This window comes from Struthio camelus, chromosome 2 (genome assembly GCF_040807025.1).
Source record: "Struthio camelus isolate bStrCam1 chromosome 2, bStrCam1.hap1, whole genome shotgun sequence".
NCBI lineage: Eukaryota > Metazoa > Chordata > Aves > Struthioniformes > Struthionidae > Struthio > Struthio camelus.
Genome location: NC_090943.1, coordinates 39,287,657 through 39,303,853, shown reverse-complemented (window position 1 = coordinate 39,303,853; position 16,197 = coordinate 39,287,657). Strand labels below are relative to the sequence as shown.

The 16,197-nt window shown below is 41.2% G+C and overlaps 1 long non-coding RNA gene across 1 annotated transcript in view; it reads left to right on the top strand.

The window, feature by feature from the left end:
• The window catches only part of LOC104145088 (uncharacterized), a 60,234-nt gene extending 44,380 nt beyond the window's left edge, over positions 1 to 15,854 (top strand). The window contains exon 7 of the long non-coding RNA XR_694239.2: positions 1,888 to 15,854. This is a non-coding gene — a long non-coding RNA (uncharacterized lncRNA). The remainder of the gene's footprint in view (positions 1 to 1,887) is intronic.
• The last annotated feature ends 343 nt before the right edge of the window (positions 15,855 to 16,197 follow it).

The window sequence follows — 16,197 nt, the reverse complement described above, 5'->3', positions numbered from 1 at the left end:
TATCAGATACCAAGCCCATCAATTTGGCACAGGAATACTCCCCAAACTGAACTCAGTGGTTTCACGCGATTCTTTTTTGACTTGAAGTCGTTTTGCTGCCCCTGACAGGCAGTGAATACACGTACTCTGCCTGTCAGGCAGTGGCCAGATTTTTTGGCTGAGGTTAGGGAGCTGGCGGGTTACCCACCCTGTGGCTGTACTTGCGGTGTGCACAACACACATTGCCCCCGCCGTGAAACTCGAGCTGGGGCCTTTATGGTTTGTAAGCAGTAATTCTAGGAGCCGAGCAGCTATCAGCAAGCGAGCCGGGGCTGTGTTAAGCTTTCCTCAGTTGGAAGTTGTTCTATGTTATATATCACTCAACAGATCTATATACTGTGGCGCTTTAAAGAACAGAGCTCTGTCTTAACTTGTAATCATTTTCTTTGAACTCAGATACTGTGAGAAATGCCAATAAACCCAGCAGAGACTATTTCTTACCAAGAAAGTGGGACTGTACAGGAATGTGGATTTGAACAGCAGGCTCGCAGATCTCATAAGCAGTAGGGTTACTGGAGGAGGTAAAGGGGCACACGCAGCACTTCGGTGAGAAACAGACTAATTGCTCTTATCCAGATCACCGACACTATGTAAAACAAACGTGTAAAAATGAAAATGAGTAACCACTGTGTCGTTGCATTGCACTAACCCATATTCTAATTCTTGGCGCAAGAGCGTCTACTTGGGAGACACAGAGCACTATTATACCTATGTCCAGTCTGTTGACACACTTTATCAACAGCATATGAACGTTTAAAGTTACGAGGAAGCAATAACAAAATTGATTAGAGAGGCAATTAGCTTAGGGATTAGAGAAATCTAAACCGAACTGACTTGCAAATTTGCATGGAAGTGCACACACAGGCAAAACCATATGACTTTGAGAATGAAGAGAGAAAAAGCCTGACCCCTGGCTTAATTTCCCTTCTGTATCTCTAATGGATACCAGCCAGAAGCATTACATCTGATCCTCCTTCAATTTTGAAAGGGTTTTTTGTCTGAACTCAGATCCAAATGTTGCTTTTCAGGCCTATGTTAATAAATGGCTGAGTGTATTTACAGTAAAGCTGCATAGCTGTTCATATTCACATGAGCAATGCCTTGTAGCTGGCTGACAATTTAATGAGACATTCTGAATTTTACCTAAGGCATTCTCACCAGTAGGAAATCCTGTTAGATTTACAAGTGTCCATCTGTTAAAATCCTCCAGAGTCATTTTAGATGCTACACTGTTTGTTGGGTTTTGACCTCCTTTGCTGTGATTGTTCAATTAGTTCTGCTGTGTTCAGAGCACATTTGTGCTGTGCATCTCGGAAAGCACAGTAGGGAAAGAACAGCCATTTTTTAAAGCTCCACTTTGATGAGATTAAAATGCCAGTCAGGATGGGGCATACATTCCTGCCTACTTATTTTCCAGGGAAATACAAGCTAATGCTTCCTTATTTTTCTTTATGTGGCTAGTCTTGTAAGCAGAAGGGTCATTGTGCCTAAATTGAGTTTGATGCTCTTTAATTAAACTTCTTTTTGTCCTGTTAATGCATCTTGAAAGCATTAAGTGGGATCAAGTGGATTAAGGTTTCAAGGGTCTTTGAATCTATTCATAGACCTGCAAATGACTCTCTGTTATTTACTAGGGTAAATTCTTACTGACTTTGTGAATCAGTTAACTTATCCATAAAATGGGCATAATATTTATGAACTGTTTAAAAAAAAAAAAAAACAAAAAACGTGCAGCATTTGGAAATCTTTGGGTGAAGCAAATGTCAAATTCCAAAGATAAGCTCTCTCTCTTAAAAAGCCCCATTCTAGTTTCCCCTACACACTCATGACACTGACTCTCTTTCTTAGCTTTCCTCGTCTCTGGAAGTGCAAGAACAAAATTCAACCCCTGCTGCCAGAGAGCGCGTAGGACGACAGGTCAGCATGGCTTACACTTCACGAGCTCTTCTGGCAGAGACACTCAGCCCCCAGCAACGCTTCGTGGCCAAAGTGGCTCCCCTTCTTTTAGTACGGAGACTGCTCTACAGCTCTCTTATCTGCATAGCTCAAGCAAACACTGCAGTCATAAAATACACCCCCTCTGTATATTGAGCATGCTGTGCCTGAAAAGTATATTGAGCAATAGATACAACAATTGCATCATAAGGTCATAAACTTATAATTGACTGTAACTAAATACACAGAGCTGGTTCTTCTCCTCCCCCTGCCTTATTGAGGAACTTTGTATATACTCGTGTCCTTCCCTCTCCTTCCAAGCAGCTGCACAGTGGTTCAGTGGCATGGGAGGGGTAGGAAGCAGAGGACCCAGGGGCTGGTATGTAATTTCAAATCTTGTGGAAGACAGCCTTGGCTCCTGAGGAAGACACTGCCACCATTTTGTACAGCCAAAACAATTGGGTTGGTCCCATGGTGCTAGGAGCTGTGCAAACAGTTTTTAAAAATAGCGTTTTCCTCTTTCATCTCGGACAGGAGACAGTAGATGGATACACATAAACGGGGGAGTACAGGCGCCCATACCAGCACCGCGAGCAATGCCACAACGGCAGCTACGTGTCTTCCTGGGGGCCACGTGACAAAGCAGAGCTTTAAGGCAGCGCTTGATTGCAGATAGTGAGGTAGTTCGGTGAGGACTTAGGGATGTGTCTTCCATGTATGGAGGAAAACAGTTGAGAAAGCACAAAATACTTGTGAGGAATGGACACTGACTGGGAATGGGAGCTGGAAGTGCCAGAAGGGGATGTGAATGAAAGTGAGCACATGATGTGAGAGGATCTGAAAATGAGGACGGGTCACAAATGGGAGGTAACGTAGGAAAGAGCGACGAGATCAAAGCTGTGGGCTATGAAGAGCAACCTGACAGCAGCCTTCTGAAGGGCTAATGACTAGCCAGGAGTCTAAGACTTTTAGTCAATGCCAGAAAAAAGACAGTCCTTCCTGTCATACGGGCCCATGCTGTGCATAGGGAATATTTGGGGTGGAGCCGATGCCGGTGTTTTAATTGCCACATAAGAGCTGGATGAGAAAAGCTGTTTCTTAGGGCCTCTACTGTAGGCAAGATGAAAGGTCCTAGAGAAACTCTGAGTTAAAAGTAGTGCCTGAGTTATGGAAGAGGTTGTAGACAGGGTAGTAATGTGCTTCACAGTGACTAAAAAAGGAAATCAAGGGTGGAGGTTGGATTCTGGTAAAATACTTAGTGTTTCAAGGACTTGGGGCTTTTTCATGTTCAGAATGGGTTTACTGGTGGGACCATTTATGGAAAGCTTCACATAAGATCATTACAAAGTTGTTTTGCCTGTGACCTTTATATTTACTGGAGAGATAATATCTCCATGTTATATTACAAGTATTGTGCAAAGGTTTCTTGAGTGTGCTAGGAGTATGTGAGTAAATCCTGACTCTGAGTCAGCATCCCCTTTTACTGAGGTACACCTCAGATCCAAAAATAATTTATATTACTTAAAGGAGCCTGGGAGACACAAGACCATACTTTAGCTGACTGAAAGTAAATTGATGGGGGGCAAGGCTCATACCTACTATGTTCCTTATATTAATTTTGAACGTCTCTAGACTTTCTTGTATTTATCTGTTTTATTCCACACTACCTTACCAGTTGTGAACTTTACACAGTTCTCCGGATATGTGATCTCTGAATTGGGTCCAGTGAATTTAAGAGTCTAAGTAGTTGCCCAGGTGCCAAAATAGAAGAATTAAGCAGTAAAAGATGTTAGTAAGTGAACATTAATGCCAACAGGCAACAGGCTGCCTTGTTATTTCAGATGCGATCCCCAAGGGAGCGTGTTACATAACTCTGCCATCACAGAAGTAGCCCCAAGACGCACTGTAACTGCTAGTCACACCTCCTCCTCTCTTATTCCCTGAGGCAGTCATTTACCTCTAGCCTAAGCCAGAAATAAAAAAAATACTCCCCCTTCCTTCCCCAAACCTTTCAAGCACACGCTAGCTCAGCTGAGCTGGCTAGTGAGAATGGACCCCAGGCTCTACTCATTTCCCACCCTCCAATTTCTAATCTCCAGAGAGGAAATAAGCAGATGTGTGGCCCCGCTTGTTTTATGCACCTGGACAAAGCCTGGGTAATCCGTGTGGGGTTGTAAGCGGGCTCTTACTCCCGCAGGCAGCAGCACACTACACACATGTAAAGCCGAACATTTCATTTTCGCTTTAGTTTGGCTCCCTCACATGTAAATTGAGCCAGCATGTACCTCTCTCCTACCTCCAAGAGGCCTTTTTACATCTGAATTTAGGTCCAGCAACTGCTACTTAAAACCCCTAGTTCACACCCCACCCTATCACCACCCAAGGAACTCTGCTAACAACTTTTTCCCCCAAGTAGTATTTCACCCTGAAGCTACGTCTGAACTCCCAGTGGTCATACAGCTGCTAAGTAGAGTGCTGTCGGAGTCTGACCCAAGGGGCAAGGTCCTAGCTGGGAGGAAGGGGTGACATTCCTGAGGAAATAATGGAAATATTTTGAGGAAAAATAACTACCATTTTAAAAGGAATTTATTGAGGAGGGCAGGTGGAAATGGAATTAGGTGGGAGTCTCAGAGTGCCTGTAACAATAGGGAAGCTGATGGCAATGGCCCAGAGCAGCTGGAACAAAGCTCTCACTCTAGCTACCCTCCATTCCCTGTGCTCCGTTCTGATCTGCTCCTTTATTTTTTCCAATGCTTAGATAGGGTTAGGTCCAGCGTCTGGCTTAGGGTGGCATGGCATGTGCTTCCTTATGGTATTTTATGCTGGCAAAAACCCTCACAGAGAAGCCTCCACAGAGTCCTCTTGGCACTATACTTCCTGGGAAACCTGTATAGACTATACCAACAAAATAACTCTTCTGCTAGCATGAGCTGTAGCTTCTCTGGGAAGTTCTCTGGAGATGTGTGTATGAAGGAGCACCATCTCTGGTGCTCTAGAATGTAATTCTTTGCACAGGAGGTTTCTGCGAACTGCTAGAGATAAGAATGAACGAAAACATAAGCCAGGAGGAACCTGAATTCAAATGCACTTCCTCTTCCCATAAAAAGCATAAAAATATTCCTTATCATGTAACTATTTGGTTTATACTAAGATAAAGCCACCGCACAGGGACACCACAGCACCCATAATGAGGAAAAGAAAGGCATGCTTTTGTCCCCTCCCTACTCCAGCAGAGAGATTGAGAGTCAACCCAAAACCCTCAAAGGAATATGAGCATGGCCCTCCAAAGAAACCACAATAGCTAGTAGGGGTGGAGTGGAAAACCTGCACTTTTCTTCTTCAGATAACAGAAAAAAATGATATGATTTTACCCTGACGGTCTGGTTTCGGAAGAGAAATAAACAAAAAGTAAATGTGATGATTTGAAATAAAATCTTATTAATTTTGTAGGTCTGGCTTATGACTCATGAGGAGCTTTGGAGGACAGGGTCAACCAAGGGCCTATGGGGAATCTCAAAACCAGATTTTCAATATCTACGGATGGCAAAACTCCTTTAAAACCAAAATCCATGGGCCTTACTGCAACAACCCTGACTTACACTGGCCAGTGAGCTGCCCATGAAAATTTTTCTATGCTTGTATAAAGTTCTTAACTGCTCCTACCATGCTCACTGGCATGCCCTTTAGGTACAGTGTCTCAATCAGCTTTGCACTGAAAAGGGGATTTAAGTAACATTCAAAGTTAGGCTGAACACTGAAACAATTTCATGTTAGTTTTAGGAGTAACACCAGCTGAACCATATGCAAAAAGGCATTTGATTCATTCATGCTTTTAAACAAACAAATGAAAGTGTCAAAAAACATGTAACTGACTGACAAAACAAAGATGCAAACAGGTTATGTTTGCAGATATTTAACAATTTATGAGCATTCACTGAAGCTGGAAAAAAATATACATGGTTGAAATTTCAGTGTGTGAAAAATAAAAAAAATGCAAAATAGGAAGCTCTCAGAACATGGAAGAGTGGCTGGTCAATTAAGTACTGTGTAAAGATTTCCAATTTTCTTGTAGTAAATTATTTATTTAGCCCTTGTATGCCATCAATATATTTTACAAGTTTAATACCCAAATTATAGCTACCCACCCATTTATGGCCCTGTAAATGAGTCCTGACTTATCAATGTGAATTCTTGTTCTAGGCAATGTCAAATTTAGATTGGATTTGGATGTATTGCTTTTACCCTTATCAAGAAGGTTTGCTAGTCTGGTATTTTATTGCTATATTTAAAATGGAAAGTGCTTTTAAATAGACTTGCCTGGATAGCACAACCGATCACAGCTCAGATATGTCATTTCCCAACTTAAAATCCTGTTCTAATCTAGGTGGGAGACTTGGAGATCCAGCAGAACCTAATTATACTGAATTTGTTTCTCTGCAAGCTGAATTGTCTTCTATGAAATAGAAGAGCTATTGTGGTAACAATGACTTTAATGTTAAGTAAGAATGGCTGGAGCTCTTAAGTAATAAAATCAAATGGTAATCTGCATGTTTCCTAATGCTTTGTAAGAAAAACAAGCAATAAAGAATGCAAATGAACAAGTTTAATGACTTCTTAAAGTACATTGCATTATATTCGGTTATGCTTAACGGTTCTTATCCACGTTTCACGTTTTAATAAATGCAGGAAAATATACAGTACAGGTGAAGAAATTATCAGCAAAGGGGAATAATATGTAAGTGAGCAACTAATCAAAAGATACACAAAAATAAGACCACAGTAGGGTAAAATGATATCAAAGTAGCATGAGTAGCAGGAAAACCAAAAGAAATCCCTCAGAAAAATTACTTGCATTTGACTAACTGAAAGCAGGATATGTCCTGGTATAGCAGTCATTTGGAATGTTAATAATAAAAATGACATTTGTTTTCATGACATCAAAGCTAGGTGAGATTTGCATCTTTGCAGTGAAGGGTGTATCTACTAAGAGGACAAAACAGAGAGGGAGTTAGTAGGGGAAAGGTTGGTAACAGATGAAAAGGGTGGCCATTTTATTATTGGCTTTTGCGTGATACTAACTTTTCTCGGCCATAGGGTTTTTTAAAAGTATTAACTGTCAGAGGAGTAGAAGACCCTGAGGTAGCTAGACCTTAGGAGTAGGAGACCTCGAGACCCGTGAGCTGGGTTGAAGGCTGCCAGGCACACAGTGCGGCGTGGGAGGAAAGGACAAGGGGAAAATGGGAGGACCAAATGGAGAGGTACGCAAAAGGGAGACATAGGACTGGGAGCTGGGAGAAAGGGACTGAAGGGAACCAAAATACTCATTGTCAATCGCTTGTAGAGCTATCCACCAGGTTTTTGCATTCTGATGTCCCCCGTGCTTATTCTCAGTGCACTCCTGAGGCTCAACAAGGGAGCACAGCTCCAGCCAAGCATGCCACATCCCTCTAAGGAGAAATGATGAGGAAAGAGGCTGTCTGACCTCCGCAGAAACAAAGCTTTGGGAATGGATCCATCTGCTGACAGACAAGAGGAAGGAGGAAGGAACAAGAGCAATTGCAACAGAACAGCACAAGTTTAGCTCAGTAGGGCAAACATAATGAGTAGTATGCAGCAGTTAAGTGGGCATCAATACAGCAGAAGTGGGAAAGTAAACAAAGTCAGGGATCTAAGCAGGCAGCTCTCTAGCTGTTCCCACTTGGGTTACCCGTTAATGACCCAAGGCTGCAGCAAACTGGAAGACCATGCACAACAAGGGAAAAGGAAGCTTCCAAGCAGGCGTTCTCCAGGCCATTGACATTAGGTGCCTCTCATGTCCCACAAGTAGTCGAAAAGCTTGACATGTCAACTGCCGACTCCTTCGGATGCCCCTGGAAGGAGACGAGCACTTCCAGAAAACACTGGATCACACCTCTTGTGACACTTGCCTTGCAATGGGATGAACAGCTGTCTTTCTCTCAATGGCCAGTTTAGACTAGAAGCCTGATTTTTAGATAGGTGTCATTACAGGATGTAGATCCCATCCCTTTTACATTTGTCCGGTAAAAGAGATCAGGACTACTCACATCAGCAATCTGCTGCTGGTCTTTCTCCTGGACCTGTGGCTGATGTCTCTGTCACACACACTCATCCTCCCATCTTACATCTTTATTTTGAAAGCCCTTTTGTGTCTGTGTTACAGAAGAAGTTGGGTGACTACTGGGCTTGTTCAGCTCTGTTATGTATAACACCTTTTGTCTAATCCACAGCTATTTCTTCTTGCTATTCCCATGCACCCTTGCTATGTATCTCAGCCTGATAACAACCATATTGTTGGAAAGTGCTGATGCCAGTAATCAGGGTAGATAAAGCCTCTGTATCGCAGAAAGTTCTGGGTAGAGCCCAGTGTCTGATGCCTCCCATTTGGTTGTATTCTCTTTAGGGAACTGCAATATAGACAAAGGCAGAATGAACCCCAATTTCTGTCCCTATCTGAAGATTCACAAGCATTCAGCTTTTAAAAGAATAAAATATTTTAATTTTTTTTTTTTTAACTACTGACTTCAGTGCAAGCACAGCTGTTTCAGCATTCAGTCCTTTTAGTAACTTCATCCTTAACCAAGATTGTATACTGGCCAGTTAGAATGTAGCCCAGCTAATTTGTTATGGGCATTGTCCTATGTCACACCGATCTGTCTTGTGAATTTATAAATGCATTCTAACTCTGATATTCCAGCCAAATTCCATCTTAGACAGTTATTTTCCAGACTTGTTCCTGCTCCAACTGAATTCAGTCATAAAACTCCTGTTTTATTCAGAAGCAGAAAGATTGGGCCATTTAGTCCTGCTATTATTTCAAGTTCAGATTTATTCTATGCTTCTTATCCCATATGGTTGCACTGAGGTTTGGAACTGCTAAATGTATTGCAAAAAGACCGCTTAAATGAAGCATGTTAGTTGTGAATGTATCATACAATGTCTTGTCAGGCTCTGGTTCTGCTAGATGAAATTCATTTTGCATAAATGCAGTGTATTGTTTGTATGCTTTTAGTCAGCCTTTTGTGTTTCATAATCAGCTCTTTTTTTAACTACTTAACATGACTGTATAATAATGGGTGCATGTTAAGAGTAAAATTGTGCCATTGATACACTGTAAGGGTGGGAAGGGGGGAGGATCTCCTCCTGAACTACAAATAGCTCTTACAAAGTGAAAACAACCTAATCCTTGTTAATCACAAATTAGGAAAGAGCGTGCCAAAAATAGCACAACGACGGAGTGTCGAATCAAGTGCCTCTGTGCAGGTAGTTTGTACAATACCAGGTGACTATAACTGTTGTGGGAATATCCTTGCTCAGGAAAACAGCTTAGCTCAGTGCCAAACAGCCATCAATGACGGGCTTTCTCACTGACTCTATTTAAAAGGCATCTATGTGACAGAAATGAGTGATATGCTCCTTTCCTCCCATGTTGCTTGGTCTCCCTGGCAGTACAGTAGAGTTGGTTGTAATCTAAAACCATGCAGTTGTTTGTACAGTAGTTAGGGTAATGTGAATCTAACAGTGGCGGTGCCAGATAATTCTTACACAACTTTTAAGAGCACTGTGAATATCAGTATTGGGTGAATATTGTATTAACAATTCATCCTGCAGAGTGTGCGAAAATGCCTCCTCTCAGCAAGCTACAGGTCTCCTGAGCTTCAGATTTCGTGACAAATCCTTCTGGCTCGTGGAGTTTGATCAATTTCTGAAGTCTTGACTACTTTCAAGTATTTTATGATAAGAAATTGCTTTTTTTCCACTCCTAGACTTCCCTCAGAGTGTTTATTGTATTAGATACATTACATAAGCTGGCACTTTAGGTGCTTTATGAGTTTTCCATAAACCCTTATTTACAAATGGCTAGCCTTACTTTGTGAGTCTACTGTAAGATTTGACCTTTCCCAGTAATGGGAACCTGGTTCAAATCATGTTTACAGCACTTTTAAAAAGAGGTATCGTAGAACTGCAAAAAAATCACAATAATTATGATAAATATATTTCCTCTGTATTATTCTTTAGCCAGATTTTTTTTCATTGCATGAGCAGTTTCTTTCCAGAAACATTTAGCATGTACCTTTGTTTTTCTCAGCTGTGAATTCCTAGTTGAGAAGTAAAATCCTTGGAGTAAAAGCAGAAGTAGGCTAAATCTGGCAAGCTCTGCCGAAAGGTAAAACTTGCTGCCTATGCTAAGAGTTCCTCACCCAATGACTGGGCTCATTAACTTAATCAGGCTTACTCACAACCTCCTTTTCCACAATTTAAGAATTTCAAGCATGCAAAATCTCTCACTGCCTTTATAAAATAGTAGCCTGATTTCTAAAGATGCTGCCACTGACAGACCTACAGAAATATCTGAGATTTTAGTTTGAAAGTAATTCCTTTCCAGCCTGGTAGGAAGCTCGGGACTGAAGATCCCGTCCTGAGCACAAGATGAGCCACCATCACCCACACCAGTAACTGTATCGGCCTTGCTTGAGTAAGAGACAGTAGGATCTAACCACAGTTACAGGACATGCAGCAATCACTGGATCTCACTCTTTATGGAGAAGCAGTTTAAAGTAATTGGCAGTTTAAAGTAATTCAGTTGGCTGCTGATAGCCAACTGGAAAAGCTTTCACTGGTACACGTTCAGACGTGAAAAAGCATTTAGAAAAAAAGCCAGGGAAAAGCTTCCTACATCACAAACAAGTGAGTATTTATTAGGAAAGGCCTGTGCCTTAATACACTTGCAGTTGCTTTACAAAGATGCACTACAGGGAGATCTGCTCTTAATTACCTTAAAATACAGCCACAGGAAATGGCATAAGGCTGTGATAGGCTTTGCAACCTTGAATTTCTACTTTTAATCGGCATTAGTCATTTTAAATTCAGCTTTTTAAAAGTCTTAGTAAAATTGACCTTAGGGAACAATAAAATGGCAATTACGTATGACAAAGGTATGGAGCAGAAATGATTAGTTATTGCCTCAATAAAAGAAAAAAAGATGGGACTATGAACCTACCGGCCAAATTCCAGGAAACGGGATAGGCTGCTTCACCTTAATAAAAAACTCCAAATATTTCGAGTAGATAGTTTTGGTGTATCTCTCTCTAAAGAGATTAGGCCTTATTTATTTATTTATTTATACAATATACTACTGATACTCTTCCATATTAATTTAATGGCTTTGATCAGTCACTTTGATAAATCACTATTTATTTGCTTGCATTACAAGTTCCTTAACACATCATCTGAAAAGGAAGCTGTTTTGCAGAAGTCACCACAAAGTGCCCCTGAATAGTCACTAGGTGGTAAAATATACAGATGTCTGCATGTTTGGCCAAATCCTGCACACCCTAATGTAATGCATAATCATGTAGAGAAACTTGGTGCATCTTCCGATGGAATAACACGAAGTTTTCTGGTGTCTCATAACGTTCAATAAAGAAAAAGCTTATAGAACTCAATAGATGGTTCTAAGAATGAAGAGTACTTTTTCTGATTTTCATGCTACTCTGAAGAGTCCTGTAGCCATATTTATCTCCATGTTTCTCTGCGGAGCCCAGTTTGTGGCATTCCTTGTGAAATTTGACAGGAGAGTTCAGAAAGATATTCTGAAAAGTTATTTTCTATTTTCCTGTTGGGTTAAGGGGGCTGTGGTTTGCAAGCATCTCCCTTGGTGTTTTGGACGTATTTGCTCAATGTTTCTTGCTAATGCAAGGCAGGATTGCTGCACGCACCCATGCCGGGGAAGAAGGAAGTGAAAGGCTCGCTGGGTGGCCTCCGTGCATCCCCAGCCAGCGCTTTACGGGCAGAGCAGGCTGCCAGAGAAGGAGCAGCACCTCAGCCCTGCGCTCCCCCAGCCCAGCATGCAGCGGGAAGTAATTTACTGGTGATCTGGGCCAGGAGCAGACTGCTTTGCTCTCTGATTAATGGGACAACTGCAGAAGAAACTTATCGTTCTGCGATTCCTGGGGCGGTGCGGTGGAGAACTGCTCTCTGGCTGAGTTTTAGGAGGGAGCTCTCTGCTTAGCTAGTGCAAGGGCAGAATAAAGTGGTTCTAGACGGGGCTGTGCAGCAGCTCCAAGGCCTCTAAGTCTGTTTGCCTCTGTATTTGGTATACAGGGGACCCTGAGGATTGTAGGCTGTGTTTGCTCTTTCTATACTTGGTTCTTTCTGGATACCCTTTCTGAAATCGTGTAGCAGCTTCCCTGCAAAATATAGGCAAACACAGAAGATATAAGTGGTTAGTAAAGAAGCTACAAGATGGTCCAGACAGAGATATCAAGGGGGAGGGAGGCTGAATTTCCCGACATTTCATCTGTGCAGAGCTAGAAGGATTCCCGCTTTTAAATGTGCTGCATTACTTTAAACCTTGGTCTCCCATTTTTGAGTTAATAAGCCTGCCCTGAGGAAAGGGAGGTGACTGAAACAGGAGCATGTGGGCTTTATGTGGATTGTACCAGCTACTGAGTCTGCCCTGCAGCTTACTAAGTGATTGGTGCGTTAATTAAAAAAAATCCCCAGACATTTCTAAAACAAACACGCCTTGTCCCTTCTCCTCCTTCTTCAAGATATTTGTTACCTTCACAATATGCTTAGCAAGAAATTACTGAGAAGAATCAAGTGAATGAGCTGTAGAAATGGTAATCCTGAAGGACGATTTCTTTGCCTTGATCGTGTACATGTGTGTTGCCTAATACAGCAAAAGAAGAATGACATTTATTTGACTGTCTGAGGCAATACCTGACACCTGGCATGCTAAAAACGAATGTGAGAATCAGTGGGGTTTCAGTCTGTATCTTACCTTCTGTCAACCCTTACAATCTATGAGAATACAGTAAATAATAGTTCATTTTTCATCTTGGTCTGCAGTTGGAGCATTTTGTCTGCGATGCAAATGGAACAATAGAAGAGCGAATCGACAGTAAGACATCAACATAGCTACTGTATGTGATTATAACTTCTGCTGTCTGAGTCTGAGAATTTTTGACAGATTCTTTTTCATGTTGGTTACCTCTGGCATCCGTTTGTGGTACTGTTTCTCAGCAATGATGACATTTTTGTTGTTTTTCTCTGTTGCAAGTACAGTTGATATACAGTGATTTAAGAAAGTGAGTATCGATATCTGGTTCATGATAGCTGATACAAATTGAATATATAGAAATGAAAATGCAGCACCTGAAACACTCAGCTGAAGAACTGAAATCTGGGGTAAGTTTAAGTAAATTAAAACCTGTTTAATTACCTGCAATTTTACAAAAATTCCACTGTAAGCTTGTGAACAAAGAGGAGAATCTCAGAAATCATCAAAAACTGGACTAGACGGGACCCTGAAAATTGTCTAGTTCATCCTCCAGACAGTTTGAAAAACTTCTGGTGGTGGAGATTCCACAACTTCCCTTCATGACCCATGGCAATCCCTAACTATTTGTACTGCACTGCCATTTCATGATGTCTAATCCAAACCTCCTTTGCCGTTATTTAAGCCCAGTGCTCACCGTTCTATTCCCATTGAGCAAAGCAAATCTTAATTGGCTTTTTTGTTGGAGCTGCCTTTTACATATTTAAAGACTGCTTGGATTGCTCTAGTGCTAGAATGAAGCAAAAAGGAATAGAACCAGTGGCACCGTAGGAATTGAATCCATAGCAGGCAAAATCCTTTATTCGGGATTCAGTTCCAATAATTCCACAGATTTTTTTTCTAAGTTTTGAAAAATGCATGACACTGTCCATCAGAAGTTGTCAAGCAAGAAGATGCAGGGGCTGTAGACTTGTGGCTGGGCCTGGAATGTACCAGCCAAGCGGAGGGAGAGGAAAAGGCACTAGCAGCCCTGAAGACCTGCTTCCAATTCCCCTGCTATGACAGGAGCTCCCAAGCACCTGTAGCACTTAATAGCAGGCGGAAGTGACCAAGACAGGCATCCTCCTGGCACTTGCAGGAATCTAGCTAGCTTGAGCCCTGCAAGTCTGGTACATGCTGACCACAAGGCAGGAGGAGGTGAGGGGGTAGGATATGTCTGAAGTATTGCTCAAATATTCAGGACCCAAAGATGAATTAATTCGGGATGATTTAGACAGATCTGGTTCTGATCTAAACCTTCTACAGTTCATGTGCTGTGTATTTTTAAGTGTAGGGGAGCTTTGCACTCCTGAGAGTTAGAACTATATGTGATTACTAAAAATATTCTGTTTTAATGATGAACAAACACATCACCATTTTCAATTGGCAGTATTTAAATCATATCTGTGGCCTGACAAAGAAAAGGGCTTCTTCAACAGACTTCAGGCATGACCCAAACAAAATCAAAATAGTGGTCTGCTGCATTCTTTTTCCCATTAAATGAAATTAGGGTAACTCTGCATTTTGAAAATTGGTTTTGAAAAAGTGATTCAAGAACGCTTCCTCCAAATTCAAATATAATTGCACAGTGTTGTTGCATCTGATTTGGTTATTCTGTTCAAGTTCCTGATAATATTAAGGGCCATTCTTATTGTGAGTGTTTGTACCTGCTCGAGTCTATGTGAAAAGCTCCATTGCTAGGAAAGAAGACTTAGTCTAGAGTGGTAAAGTCAGGCTATATTCTTGTGTGGCTGCTAGATGGGAAAACAGATTGGTATCTTTTGCCATATGATTCCCCCCCCTTCTTTTTTTCAGTTGCTCAGCCCTCTTTGATTTACACTCTTGCTAATGTAGTGTTTTGAGAAGCTGATATTGTGGAATCCTTAAGTCATCTGTGACCTAGGTCACCACAGACAGGAGCAATTTAGTAAAAGTATTAATTGAAACTCTTCTGGCAAGTCCTACTTCTGTAGATGAAGTTACACGTCAAACCTAACCAGACTGCAACTACACTTCCGAACAGGCTAGGATTTTCAATATCTCGTAAACAGGCTCCTCAATCACCAGAATCTAATAAGGCTATAATCATCATTGACACTATAATGATTAAAATGAATAAAACCCATTAAGAAAAGTCATGTTGAGTTATTAAAAGTTTCGCTCTGTGTGATATGTAATCTTTTATCCATTTTTTATGATGAAATCTGTAACCATCTATCCACAAAAGACCATTAATTTACTGCTCTGTGGATGTTACCATGCTCTTTAGTTTAACAGCTTATCATTGATTTCTTGAGGGAGATATTATATTTGGAGAAATACACATGGAACAAAAGCCAGAATGTTGCTGTAAATTTGCCACTGACAGGATGATCAAAGTATTTTGGTCTACTCAAAGCAGAGGGCTGGTGAGCAAGTTCAGAAGAGCCTATGGTCATATCCCTGCTGTTGTAAGCAGACCCTGAGGCAAGGCAGCAGATACATGTTTTCAAGAATCACAAACTCTTGTAAGAAAAGGTCATGTGCACTGCAGGGGGAAAAACAATAAAATTTCCATTAACTAGAGCCTAGTTAACCGGCTTATTGGCATCTATTAGAAACAAATTGCAAACAAAACTGATCCTATTATAAACTTCCCCTTGTTCCCTCAGTAAAATAAAGTCACTGAATGGCCCACAAAAGGCAGGAGGAACACAGTTTGTCAGATGACTTGCTTTATTTTCAAGGGAAGTATTATGTTTCATCCACTGAAGGGTCTACAATCATGACTGGCAGAAAATTACAAAGTTATGAGAAATACGTGGATCAGTGCATCTAGAGTAACCTGGAGAGGGGAGGCAGTGCACTCCCGCTCACATTCTTTTAACAGGGACATTTTTTTTCTAGGCAAACAGTAATAAAAAAAATGTGAATGGAAGGATGTGTACACAAACTTTTGGGCTAAGTGGTGGGAGAGCACTCTTCCTAAAGTATACTTTTTCTCATAATAAACTCTGCTCCAATATCTTTATTGCTCATCTCCTTTTTATTCTTATTAACAATAAAGCCTAAAAATGTTTTGAAGAAGTCAAATAAAGGGTGTTGTCTTTCATTTCTGAGCATTCTTTCCATTTACCTGAGATAACTAATAAACTGGCTTTCCCAACAATTTTAATGCATGGGTCAAATCTTCAGCTGGTGTAAATTCACTCGAAGGGAGTGAGGGCATAACAATTTTTACTCGCTGAGAATCTGACCCCATTTGTATTTTTCTGGCTTTTTTTCTCTCTTTAGGTGCCTCTTAGCACTTCACATATAGCTATGATTCAACTTGCAGAGTTTGCTTTTTGATAAAATTTCTCTTGGTTAGTTGAGTAACGTGCCACAAGCCAGGTACCACAGAA